This window comes from Triturus cristatus, chromosome 6 (assembly GCF_964204655.1).
Source record: "Triturus cristatus chromosome 6, aTriCri1.1, whole genome shotgun sequence".
Classification (NCBI taxonomy): Eukaryota; Metazoa; Chordata; class Amphibia; order Caudata; family Salamandridae; genus Triturus; species Triturus cristatus.
In genome coordinates, this window is record NC_140589.1 from 359505762 (window position 1) to 359517763 (window position 12002).

A 12002-nucleotide genomic window follows, 5' to 3' on the forward strand; every position below is an offset into this window, starting at 1 on the left:
CCTTATCTTAGTGAAGCTTGAGAATGTAGAAAGCATCTCCAAAAGTAGAAAAAACAATCTTGAATGTGAATAGCCTAAACAACTTGAGGGATATGGGGGCTTGCTTGTGTGCATAAAGCTCAAGCAAGACAGAGTTATAATTCAAGATGGCATGAGGGCATGTCAAAGCCAATAATAAAATCTTCTTAAAACTTCCCAATGTACAACATAATGCACATTTGAACACCACTGCATGTAACACTACACTCCGAGACAGGGAAGTACATTCCACACCTTTCTCTCTCATGCTTTCAAACTCACATCCCTAGCATTCTGTTCCTGGCAAAGATGTAAAAAACAAACACTCCCACTCTGAAGCTTTAAGGAGACATGAAATACAAGCACAAGGCAGAGTGCACATGCAGAAAAAACTGAAGTTGTGCATTCGAGATAGAATAAATCAAAACTCCTAAAATCTATTAAAACCATGGTAGTCAAAGGTCATCATGTGGTCCCAAAATATGGGAGTGCCTCTGGCACTAACACACCACAAGACAAAATAAAGCTCCCTTCCTTCGGTAATCAATGTGATACCCGAGTCCTTCCCACCAGTATCCAAATTGATACCAGAGAGCACCTATGGAAGAAAGGGTCAACAAAAATGCATATCCAAGGGTATTTTCCTCATATTCACTAAAAAGGTCTTGCTGATGACACCTGTCCAACTTGCACCAATGCAATATCATATGTTTTCAATCGTTTAGAGTATGATTCCCCCCCAAAAAGTAATCCTATGGAAGTTTGTCTCCAAGGGAAGGTAGTGATCCTAGAATGAGATGTTCTGATGCGCTGTGATCTGTCCCGAATTTCTGTTCATGGAGTAGACTTCAGCCACTTTCTATAAATCAATATCAGCACAGGTCGAAATGTCCATCATTTGTCTGCAGCAAATCCAATGCTTGTTTGAAAAAGTCTAATTGACGAAGGCCACCCGTAACTTCAACCAACACTCGATGCAAATGTAGGAGGCACAGCCCAATTTAAAATGGGCTTCCATTACGTAGGCATACACACCACACCAAAGCCAGATGTCTGTCTTTGCACGTCAGTGGTGGAGAGCACAGGCTGATCTGCGCAGAAGATATGTGAGCTTGTGTCAAATACAACAGCCCTGATGGTGTTGCATGGGGAAGAGATGTGTGAACTACAGAGAGATCTAAGTCGATCATAATATCTGAAGCACCCAATAGACCCACGAGCAGGTGCGCTTGTGCTGAACAATCTGTGATAGGTAAGTGTGAGCAGATACTCATGAGCACGCCATGTACCAAATATTGACGGGGAAATGGTAAGGGAATAAAAACTACACACCGCTCTTAAAAAAACACAATTTCAATCCCTTCGCACTACCAGTAGTCTTTAATGCCAAAGTCTAAGTCAGTGTTCTCATCCTTACGTAGTTGGGCACAGTTGCACATCTGCCCCCAGAGCTGCTGCTGTCACTGTATTGGTGTAGGAAAATGCCTCTTTTTGACATGGTTGGCTCCTCCTTTTTGCCTGATGCCTGAAGTGATTGTGAACTGTAAGTGCACTGGGTCCCTTTTAACCAGGTTCCCAGTGCCAGATATCTTTTCCAAACCCGGTACCATGATTGACACAACTTAAGCTACCTCTGTAGGTCCCTATTAAAAGGAGCCCCTGGTACCTAGGGCATGGGTCCTGAAGAGGGTTCACTGGGGCTGCAGCATGTAGTATTGTGCCACCTCAGGACACCCTCACCAAGACTAGGCACACTGCCACTGCAGGCTGTGTGTCTTGGTGCAGAGAAATGCAAAGAGTCAACATGGCACACAGCCCTGGCCAGGAATGTCCTAAAAAGTGAAGGGGTTTTGCAACTCCTGTGCCACCTGCCAGGCCAGTGGCAAGGAAGGTAGCCACCTGAAGGCCCCCTTCATTCTACTTCCAGTGGTTGGGGTACCCTTTGACATTGTTGGTACCCTTGACCCTCCAACAGCATCAGGGAGTATATTTATGTAGGTGGTAGTGGATTATGCTACCAGGTACCCTGTGGCGATTACCCTAAGCTCCATCACTGCACATGCACTGGCCATGGCCCCTCTTGGTATCTTTACTAAGGTGTGGAAATGTGGATTTTCCTGATCAGTTATGTCCCCTATCTTGGACCCCAACGGTTCTATGTGCATGTCACAAGTACATGTATGTTCCCTCCAGTTCCAGTTTCCAAAACGCAAACATATGTGCGTCCACCGTCAACATGTTCTCTGTCAGATCCGCCATCAATGGGCTGGATATTCGATTCCTAAGTATGAAAGGCCACCGACTCTATATGGCTAAGTTACTCCATTTTTACAGTTCAGGCAAGTAGGCCCGATTCTGTCCTCAAAGCCTTCCCTGCTCTCTGTCTCTGACAGCTTCAGCTTGAGCTCGCATCTGTATCCATGAACTTTGTCCTACTCCCTGTGCAGCTAACGGTGCCTGCCTCGGCCAGTTTTGCCTGCCTGCCAAGAAGCTGTATTTCACCTTCGAATTATCTACTTTGCTCTTCAGCCGATGCATTCCTGTCTAGTGATTTAGGTAAACATTTCCTTTAGCTCACAAGCAAAGGACTCGGCCTTTCCGTCCTCCTGCAAGTAATTCATAGCCCTGTTGCCATGGAAAGTTTTCTGCCCCTCGCATCTCATATAGACACTTAGACGCTTGTACACGCACACAGTCAGTATAGAATAGATTCTGTCCGAGAGTCTTTTCTTGTGGATAACATAGTTCTCTAAACATAGGATGTTAGATATGATTTGGGATTAGGTTGACTTGACCCCCCAGACTTCTCGTCTCCACATGTAGAGCTAAATGTCAAGTCCCCTTCACCCCCTAGTTGCACGTCAATCACACGTCATGCTGCTGCGCGCGCATCTATGTTAAGTATTATCTTATAGATCCACCTATGCATGATAATCAGAGCCAATCATGTTTCTTTCTGCTCCTTATTACGCCTAGTTTCGATTACGTACCACTATGTCATTTCTCTTATCAATTGTTACGCCTTTTGCATTCGTTTCATTGTAATGTATGACCTATAAAAGTTACTTCTTGTCAATAAAGTATTGTACTTCACTTCCTGAACCCTCGTGGTGACGGAACCTGAAGGCCGCCACTCGAGTCGGCCATTTTGGAATAAAGCCCATTCAGAAAATCTCTTATACCACGGATTCTGCCTCTTGTTATTCTGAGCTATTTTACTTTATTTTAGATTCCGTATGAAATTCAGTCAAGGTAAAAAGAATATTTACCACATAATGGCGCCCGAATAGGGACACTTTCTCATCTCACGCGCCGGCGGTGCGTTGCAGGCCCGGTCTCCTGCCACAGCTGGACGGACCATAAACGCGTACCAGCAGGATTTCCTGTAAGCTCCCTCCGGTCAAGCGGGGGCGACTGAGGCTGCGATCAACCCAGACGAGGCGGTGAGAAGTGCGAAGTATCCCGACCAGAGCCTAGCTGAGAGAGCAAGATCCGAGGTATACAGAGGCCCACCAGGTTTTCGAAATCCCGATGTCCAGAGGGTCCGCTGTCCGCAGTCATCGAGTCCCGTTCATTCTCTGAGGCCTTCCGTTTCAAGGAGCTACTCGGTGAGTACCATCGCCGGGGAGGCGTGTTGACAGCACATAGGTTGTGCCGGTCAAGACGGATTTGGGTACACAAATCCGGTCTGCACTGTTTAGCAGTGTATATGTACTGTTTAGCAGTATATCAAGTATTCCGAAGTATTCAGTTATTGTCAAGAATTCAGCTTGGTGATTAGTTATGCAGACTGTCATCATCGTCGGTCATTTTTAAAATGTTTAATGTTTAATGTTTAAAGTGTTCAAATGTCTTGCATATTGTGGTATGAATGATTGTTCATTGTTCACCGTTCATTATTGTGTTTTTAGTATTAAGTGAATTCAAGAGTAAGTATCAGATCAGTTGTCAAGATGCCGCTCTTCTCGAAGTTAAGACAGATTACTACCAGAAAAGGGGTGCTTGAAGAAGCAGTTCCTATTCCTCCTAGGGACACTCCAGGGCATTTTATGTATCACAAGCATGGCTTAGATGCCATATTGTTTCTTGATCTATGGGTAGATTATACCAAGGGATTGCCGGAAAGTCAAAGGTGGCCCGCAGCGGGAACTTGGGATGCAGAGTGCATCATGAAAGTGGAGGAAGAGTTATGGAAAAGAAAAGTCAGACAGTCACAGAAAGACGCTGTTGAGTTATGGCGTAAAGAATCTCATAGACGTACAGAAAAAGCACGTAGACAAGAAGAGAGGAGTAAAGAGAGTTCAAAGGAAGTTCAAGAAAATATATTAATTGAGGAAGGTATCCGAGTGAAATCAGAACAAGTAGATAGACAAAGAAACGCTCTTATGAGTGGTATGTATCCCCTCCTAGCCGAAGGACTACCTAAGGCTGTTCCAGAGATGCCAAAAGACTTGCCACCCCCATTATTTCCAATTAAGGTACATCCAAAAGGGCATCCCAGAACCGCAGAAGATGTTTTTCTTTCCTCATATCTAGATGACGCAGCTCCCGAGTATGCTAACCCCACACCACATAGACCGTCTGGCGGAGGGGTTCAACGTCAGGATCAGGTATCTGTCCCCGTGCAACAGCAAGTCCCGACACGAGCTCCGGCAAGCACATCTGTTTCCGCATCTGTCCCCGCAATCGATTCTACAGTGGTATCGACACCTATAGTTGCTGTATCACGTTCGACGAATCCATTCACACCCGACGCCCCTGAAGGGGCCACGGGAGGTGCAAGCAATACTTTTACGCCACCTAGAATAAATAAACTTGTTTTTCAAGAATCAGCGCATTCACGTACACCCAAATTCGTAAGTGAACGTACGCTTAAGGAACTCCTTATAGATTGTAGATATGACCCGGTGGTCGGTAAAGAGGACGAAATGGTCCTGGCATCATTACGTATCAGACGAGCCGCAGAGTATTTAGCGAGGTTACCAGGAATGATTACGCATCTAGATAAAATATATCATTTTGTCCAAACAGGGCGAGACCCAGAATGTATTAACAGAGCTATGGAATTCCAGAAAGTAGAGATACAGGGGGAACTGTTACGCTTCCTCATAAACTGTGTGATCAGAAATCAAGACCGACCGGGGGTAGACCCGAATACAATGCTTATTCTTACAAGATGGAGCCAGAATATATCAGAAGGGAGACACGATAAGAAAAACTGTATAATAGCCATGTGCCGAAAAATCCGTAGAGAAATAGAACGTATTCACGAAGAAAGATTGGAAACAGACGAGTTCGAGCAAGATGAAGTATCCGAATCAGGGAATTCCGCAAGACAGTCAGAAACCATAGCATACGTAGGCAGAGGAAGATCCTGTGATAATACTAGATGCTTTTCTGATCCCATACACTCAGAATGTCCAAATAATAGCAGAACGTATCCGACGCCTGTAATAAATTTAAAGTCTCCTGAACATTTGTTCCAAGCCGCAGATAAAATACTACGAGAACGAAGGGGTTACCATCTCCTCGATTCCATGGATGAGCAAGAATTAGCCAGATCAGCCGTTCACTGGATTGACAGTCCTGAAAAATACGGTGATGAGACCGTAGCACACACGTTTTTTAACCTTAGTGCAGATGAACAACGTTTAGCTGGAATCTATATGATTCAGCAACTCCTTATACTATATAAGAGCCAACATGCTGACCCTGGTCCTTTACCTGATATATTAACGGAACTACTCACGAACAGATGGAGAGGTTCTAGTAACAAGTTAATTAAGGAAATATTAGTGTCACGTAAACAGTATGTCCTTTTTGTAAGTCCGGATTCTTTCTCGCTGCCCCGCAGAGAAAGAACGCCGTATTATATGGATAGACAAAATCCCTTACGAGAAGTGCACCCAATAAAAGGCGAAGACAATGAGTTTCACCGTGTATTTGTATACACACCCATATCAAAAATTGAATTGTTAGAAATGAAGAAAGTAGTACCAAGTCATGACAAAGACCCAGCGGGTTTCCACCGAGAAATTAAGGACATGTTGCTGATGGGAGAGTATACCTATCCTGATATTATGACGATATTAAAGGTGCTCTTACCTGCTGGCATTTATGAAAAACTGAAAGAAAAAGAGTGGGAAGTGGGAGACCAAAAGATAGATTGGACAGCATTAGAAACGGAAGAAAAGGCCCGAGCTGCAGGTTCAGGGCTCGGGGATAAAGTCAAAGCATTACCAGGTTTACTAGTACAAGTACTGCCACGTTTATTAACTACGAAAAAGGAAGATTGGGGTGCAATCACGGCCTGTAAACAAAAGCATGATGAAGACACAAGTGACTATTATGCCCGATTTGAAAAATGTTTTGGAATAAATAGTGGTATAAAAACAAGTAGTGAGTCGTATCCACATTTATTTGTGACAAAATTAGTAGAAAATGCTTTACCTCCAGTAAAGAATAGAATATTGAAATTCGAGAGTACCTGGCAAAGTAACACTCCGTCACAAATGCTACAAATGTTACAGTATCATCACAATAGAATTAGAGATGAACAAGAACACGAACAAAGACGTATGAAAGATACAAAAATGAAAATGCTAGTGTCTCAGACAGTACCGGCTGAAGGACATAAAAAGGGTATGACACAGTCCGATTCAGCAGGACCGGTAAAAGGGACATGCAATTATTGCAAAAAGCCAGGTCATTACGTACACGATTGTCCAGTTTTAAAACATAATATCGCCATAGGTAAAACACAAGAAAGATCACGGCCACACAGACAAGATCAGAATGAACAAGGAGCTATGCCGCATTCCCAGGCCATGCCAGCCGCACAACAGCCAATACAGTTTGTGCCAGCTGCACCACCGTTGCCTGTTACTGCCACACAAACCACAACACGACAAATGTATCAGACTGCACAGTATGAATATCCTGAGTATCAGCGTTACGCATGAACCAGCCTAGAGAGGGAAGTTGACTTACCGCTTATCGAGATTCCTGTAGATCAAGAAGGACCTTATGTACATAGTGAATTATTAGGTCAAGATAGAAAATTCTTACTCGATACAGGGGCAAGTCGAACAACTATAAAACGTAGTGAAGTTCCAGGGGCACCCCTCTCAGGCTCTCAAAATGTTTCCCTTGGTTTTTCAGGAAAACCTATTGTTAATGAAGTATCGCAGCCTCTTCCACTTACGATAGGACCTTTGACACGAACTACAGATTTATTGCTTACTAAATCATGCCCAGAAAATCTGTTAGGAATTAAAACTCTGAAAGCCCTAGGAGCCATAATATGTTGTTCTCCGGGAGGAATAAGGTTGTTTTTACGTGATTTTAAAGGTCACTATGTGTCTAGAGACATGGATCCCCGACTACAGACTTTACCAGCGCATCTATGGGCACAAGGCCCTACTGATGTTGGTTACATGAACATTACACCATACCGAGTTACACTCAAGGCAGGAGTGGTATTACCACGAATGCGACAATACAAGTTACCGCAAGATGCTGTAGTGGCTTTGTTGAAAATCATTGATGAGCTAATTGCCCAAGGAGTAGTTGTAGAAACAGACTCCAATGTATGTAATTCGCCGATAATTCCGATTCTTAAACGAACTGACCCTACTGCTCCGCCAGTATACCGATTGGTTATTGATTTGCGTGAACTAAACAAGTGCATTGTGCCACAATTTCCTGTGGTCCCCGATATATCATCATTATTGACAGCAATTGATTCCGAAGCAACATTCTTTACTGTAATTGATCTCAAGAATGCCTTTTTCAGCGTCCCAATAGATCCGGAAAGCCAATATTTGTTCGGATTCAGTTTAAATGGGCGCAGCTTTAAAATCTCACGCGCTCCCCAAGGATTCACAGAAAGCCCCAGCATCTACAGCCAAGCACTGAAACGAGAACTTGACAGTATCCACATGCCAGTCAACACTGCACTGCTTCAATATGTCGATGATCTGCTGATCACTGCGAGAAGCGAACCTGAATGTGAAAAGGCTTCTCTGACAGTTTTACATTTTCTAGCCGACAAGGGGCACAAGGTGTCTCCTTCTAAGCTGCAATTCTGTGTCCAGCGAGTTATTTATCTTGGTCACTCGCTGTCCAAGGAGGGAAGGCAGCTTACACCAGATCGCATCCAGTTAATTGCTAACATGTCAATACCCCAGACACAAAAGGAGGTGCGGGCTTTCATAGGCCTCACTTCATATTGTAGGCAGTGGATCCCTCAGTACGCATTTCTAGCAAAACCACTCATTCAGTTAACCACACAGGAGGCAGCCACATCGACTGTTCTCCCTTGGACTCAGGAACATACACAAGCTTTTGAAAGCCTAAAGGAAGCTTTATGCCAAGCACCTGTTTTAGCAACACCATGTTATAGCAAACATTTTACACTCTTTGTTACAGAACGCGAAGGTACTGCTTTGTCAGTACTCACTCAGGATCAAGCAGGATCACGCAAGCCATGTGCTTATTTTTCCAGTACATTAGATCCCGTAGCTCAGGCTTTGCCCGCGTGCCTGAAATCAGTGGCAGCAACAGCTTTAGCAATCAGACAAAGCGATGCCATAGTGTTAGGACATCCATTGACAGTACAAGTACCACATGCAGTAGAAGTTCTTGTGAACCGAACACAAACACAACACTTGACCATAGCAAGACTTACCGGTTATGAACTGACATTGTTTCAGCCACACATAGAGATCCGACGGTGTAATACATTGAATCCTGCTACACTATTACCTGTAATTGGAACAGACCCACTAGCTCATGATTGTGTTGAAATTATTGAAATAAAGACGAAACCTAGACAAGACTTGACAGACGTTCCATTGTTAGATCCAGACCTGACGTTGTATGTAGACGGATCGTGCATGAGAGCAAGTACAGGAGACTTAGTGGCCGCGTATGCAGTCACAACAGACACTGAAGTTATTGAGACAAATTGTATAGATACTTTGTCAGCCCAAGCAGCAGAACTTATTGCTCTAACACAAGCCTGTATTCAAGCCACAAATAAGAAAGTTAATGTATACACTGACTCACGTTATGCATTCGGAGTTGTACACGACTTCGGCGTGCTGTGGCGAGAGAGAGGTTATTTAACCTCCCATGGTGCCCACATTCAGCACGGAACCCTCATTCATGCCTTGTTAGACGCAATACATCTACCAACTGCCATATCGATTATGAAATGTAAAGCACACACGAAGGTTACTGATATCATTTCTCAAGGCAATGATTTAGCTGACAGAACAGCTAAACAGACTGCTCAGAATCGCACATTAGACATGACAAAGCCAATAGTTCAGACACCAACACAGTGTATGACAATTAAGGATCCCGCACTTGACGTAATTGACATACAGACACATGCTACTGCAGAAGAATTAAAGAAATGGACTGAACTAGGAGGGATCCAGACAGATCAGGGATGGATGACGAAGGAGAAATCTGTATGGTTTCTTCCTGACTCTATGGTCCAAGCCATTATAGCTACAATTCACAGCCCAGCGCATTTAGGAGAGAAAGCTATGCTAGATAGCATTCAACACATTTGGTTCAACAAACATTTACGAGCAGCAGCTAAACAAAAAGTCCGTACCTGTATGATATGTTGTCAGTTCAACCCAGGAAAAAGTGTTCCCGTAGAACAGGGTGGATTCCAGACTCCTGATCATGCTTTTGAAGTGCTCCAAATGGATTATATCCAGATGGAACGATGTCGAGGATTCAAATATGTTCTGGTAGTTGTCTGCGCTCTCTCCCGATGGACTGAGGCGTACCCAGTATCAGATTACACGGCCCCGACTACTGCCAAACAGTTAGTTCGAGAATTCTTCCCGCGGTACGGTTTACCACGTGTTGTATATTCAGATAACGGCCAGCCTTTCTCATCCAAATTAATGAAACATGTCTCACTTTTGTTGGGATATCAGTGGAAATTCCACTGTGTCCGACACCCCGAGGCAGCAGGTCTCGTGGAACGACATAATCAAATTTTGAAAATCAGATTGTCTAAAATATGTAAGGGGAAAGGTGTTGACTGGATAGTAGCATTACCAGTTGCACTATTTTACATAAGAATGGTAGCACACTCTCGAACAGGGCTATCCCCGTATGAGGTGATCTTCGGAAGGCCACCAAATATGTGGGGGACGCCTATACCACGTAAAATAACTGATGTTAATTGTAATATGCTGACAGATTACTTGGCTTCCTTGATGTCTGCACTACAATCTTGTCGTTCACAGGTAGCTGCAGCTTTTCCTGACAACACTGAGGTGAAACCCCATGACGTTGCTCCGGGGGATCTGGTGTTTGTAAGAAATTTTGATCGGAAGACCCAGTTGGAGCCCAGGTGGAAAGCACCAAAGCTAGTCCTGCTGACCACAAGAACAGCCGTGAAAGTTGAGGGCCGCAAGGGCTGGATACATTCCAGCCACATTAAGAAATTTCATGGACTATCCTCGGATATAGACACTGTGCCCTGCACTCCCTCACAGACTGATTCAAAACTTCCTTTTGTTGAACAGAATGACTCTCAGTGCTATAAATTAAAGCTTAGGCCCAAACAGTCGAGCAATTTGATTGTTTAAGTCCTCTCCAAGGTGAAGCGGTTGAATTGTCTCCGACATGTATCCCTTGGACCTGAGTAGAGAAAATACCCGAGAAATGTTGAAACGACAGGCGTATTGTAAATCACTGCGTAGCTACTGTATGAGGACATTATTAATTTTGTTTTTATTGAGTGTTTTAATAATTATTACGAGTGTGATTTTGCACATATATCATCCTATTTCTAGACATGTTTATAATGTTGCTGCTGAACATTCTTTTAGTGACCTACCGCCACATGAATTATCTTATAGACTTGCGCTGCGCAATAACACCTTCATTAGTATGTTACATCATTCCCATCAGACTAGTAATGCCACCAATTGTTGGGTGTGTGGCCGACTCCCTCCCTATCAGAATAACAAAGGAGTTCTGCCTTTCTTTCCACATCCGTTCACACACAATGGCTCCTGTGGAGCATGGTTTAGTTTACTAAATTCCATAGACCCAGACACAGCAGTTTATCAACAACATTGGATATGGGGAAATCTGAATCTAGTTTTATTCAAAGTCTGTCATCCTAATAAGGAGGGTCGCCCCAGTAGAACAGGAACTGATCTAGAAAATGAAGTGTATAAATTAGGTAATTTTACACCTAATCTTATGATTCTGAATGTCAAATCCGAAGTTGAACTAATTCTGCCCACTATGTCAGTATTTCCAGTTAAGGGTGAATTATGTGTAAGAAAAGTTGGTTCCATACATATGGGCCATAGCCAATGCGTTACTACAGTAGAATATAGTGATCAAGGTAAATCTTCATTTAGAGCTTCTCGCCATTCTTACTTTATATGTGGTCAGACGGCATATATGCGTCTGCCTCTAGATTGGGATGGTACCTGTTACATAGCGTTCCTTCTGCCACCTGTTTTCCTAGCTCCCCCTGATTATTATCGGAATGTTCATTTAGTACACAATAGAGAGCGAAGAGATCTCCCAGTTGTCGATTATACTGAGACGGCATGGGACAAGTATGTAGATTTCAATAAAGGTATCTTTCCCTATATAGGTACAATATCAAATAGTAAGCTGATACGTAGACTAACCAAGACTCTTGAAGCTGTAGTAAACGAGACTATAGCTGCCCTAGGCAATCTGACAGAGGAACAATCAGTGATGAGAATTGTTGTTCTCCAGAATCGTCTTGTCCTTGACGTCATCCTGGCCGATAGGGGCGGAGCTTGCAGGGTCATCGGATCCAGCTGCTGCATATTCATACCAGAAAATTCGCCATCTGTATATAAAGCTATAACACGCCTTCATAAGATTGTGAGCCAGATACACGAGAATTCAGGCACTTGGACGTGGTCCGGGTGGTTTTGGAGTGTAATATCAGCCTGGGG